Source organism: Octopus bimaculoides, chromosome 9, assembly GCF_001194135.2.
Source record: "Octopus bimaculoides isolate UCB-OBI-ISO-001 chromosome 9, ASM119413v2, whole genome shotgun sequence".
NCBI lineage: Eukaryota > Metazoa > Mollusca > Cephalopoda > Octopoda > Octopodidae > Octopus > Octopus bimaculoides.
In genome coordinates, this window is record NC_068989.1 from 76,409,760 (window position 1) to 76,411,849 (window position 2,090).

Here is a 2,090-nt window from a genome sequence, read left to right on the forward strand (position 1 = left end):
TACTTATTTTTTAAAGTCTGGTGCTTATTGTATCGTTCTCTTCTGCTGAAAACCAAATTACAGGAACGTAAACAAATCAACACTATGTCAACCTGTTGCGAGTTACAAATAAAAAGGCGCACGGACACACTTATATAGACATGGATTTCGTTTTGTGTTTTAATTTGCTTGTTAGTCTTTTATATAGAATATTTTGTATTTGTTCCAAAACTTTTGCTGTGAGTTCAAATTGAACCGAGGTCAAATTTGTTTTAACTTTTTGAAGTTAATAAAAAATCTCACCCCAACGACTGACTTGACTGATTTCAGCTCTTTGTTTTCTGAATTGAACAACAGCTTCGTTTCGTGTTCGTCTCCATTGCACAGCACCTTTGGTCGACTCGGGGTTCTAGACTTTTACTATAGCCCTGGGTCGACCAAAACCATTTTGCAAAGGAAGTTCTGCGTAAGAGAAACGAAACTCTGTGTTTGCTTGTTGCTCATATCCGATTCCTATTTTGGGATGGTTGACTTAGGCCATTATCTAGCTTAAGACCTCCACCTATTTCTTGGAGTAGGCGGCACTATTGCAAGTATCGCAATGTCTTATAATGTCATGTCTTCTCTGAAAATTTCTACCCTGCACAAATCTTGGAGGTGCTAAATATTCTATGGTGACTGTCCTTCTGTTGCTAATACATAATTAAAAACCACACAACAAAACAAAAGCAACAACAACGGCTAAAAAAAACTCATTCATCAAGGGAGATGAAACAAGAAACCATTGCAATGCATCCTGTTTCTCATCGGCAGACGGAGGTGTGAGAATTAATACTGTGCAGATAATCTAAAATATCTTTAAGTGTATATTTTCTTCACTGTATTCTTAAATTTACCCAAATTTCTACGTTCAGCTCCAGAACGCAAAATTGTATATATTCTTGTAATTTATGCAATGATTTATTTTTCTCTTTACAGATTTAGTGAGTGCCGAAGCTTCGTTGACGATAAAACTTGCCGTGTCTTCAGCTATGGCTGTTCTAATGTTTATAATACTTACGATAATTATCGTTGTCGGTATTACCTGGTAAGTTTATATCATATTGTCGATATATTATCGAAGAAACTTTCTTCATAATACGTCAGTGAATTCTAGTCTCGCTTAGATCGCAGTTGGCGTTTTAAATTCAGAAATCGATAAGGCAAAATCGGTAGCACATTGAACAAAATGCATTTTAAATTTTAGCAGGCCTCATCTTATTGCTAGAGTTCAAATCATCTCACCAAGGTCAATTTTTTTCTGTCGGCCATTTAGGTGACAAAAAAATATTAGGCAGGTTCTGTGGGTGATTATATTAGCAGTACCATCTACGCTGAAAATGTATGGTAGGTTAGAAGCTATTATTAAAATAGATAAAAACGGCGGGCTGACAGAATGGTTAGGGCATCGAGCAAAAGGCCTAGCAGTATTTCTTTATGTTCTGACTTCAAAGTCTGTCGAGGAGAACTTTGCCTTTCAAACTTCTGGATCGATAAAATTAAAATACCAGACAAATACTGATATCGATATTATCAGCTAAACAAATGCTGGTCTTGTATCAAAATTCCGACCCACTATTAATTACAGTAGTTCGGCGTAATGCCAAAACTGGTATTTACTGCAGTAAATATTTTTTCAATACTTAAGGCGATGTGCTGGCAGAATCGTTGGCACGCCGCGCAAGATGCTTAGCGGCATTTCGCCCGTCCTTACACATTGAGTTCAAATTCCACCAAGGTTGATTTTGCCTTTCATCTTTCAGGGTCGATAAAGTAAGTGCCAGTTGAACAGTAGGGTCAATATAATCGACTTAACTCCCCGCCTTGAAATTGCTGGCCTTGCGTTAATATTTTAACCATTACTATTGATAACTATATCTTCTGTAAGCTCTTGGATTTACTTTGGCTATTTTCCTATCTGTAACATCTGGGAACTTATGGGATGACCTGATATATATGTGCTTGTATGTAATGCAGCAATATATATACATACATATATATATATATATATATATATATATGTGTGTGTGTGTGTGTGTGTGTGTGTGTGTGTGTGTGTGTGTGTGTGTCTA

The 2,090-nt window shown here is 36.5% G+C and overlaps 1 long non-coding RNA gene across 1 annotated transcript in view; it reads left to right on the forward strand.

Annotated features, from left to right (window-relative positions):
- The window catches only part of LOC128248740 (uncharacterized), a 26,388-nt gene that overhangs the window by 23,633 nt on the left and 665 nt on the right, over positions 1-2,090 (forward strand). Inside the window, exon 2 of the long non-coding RNA XR_008264927.1 lies at positions 958-1,066. This is a non-coding gene — a long non-coding RNA (uncharacterized LOC128248740). The remainder of the gene's footprint in view (positions 1-957; positions 1,067-2,090) is intronic.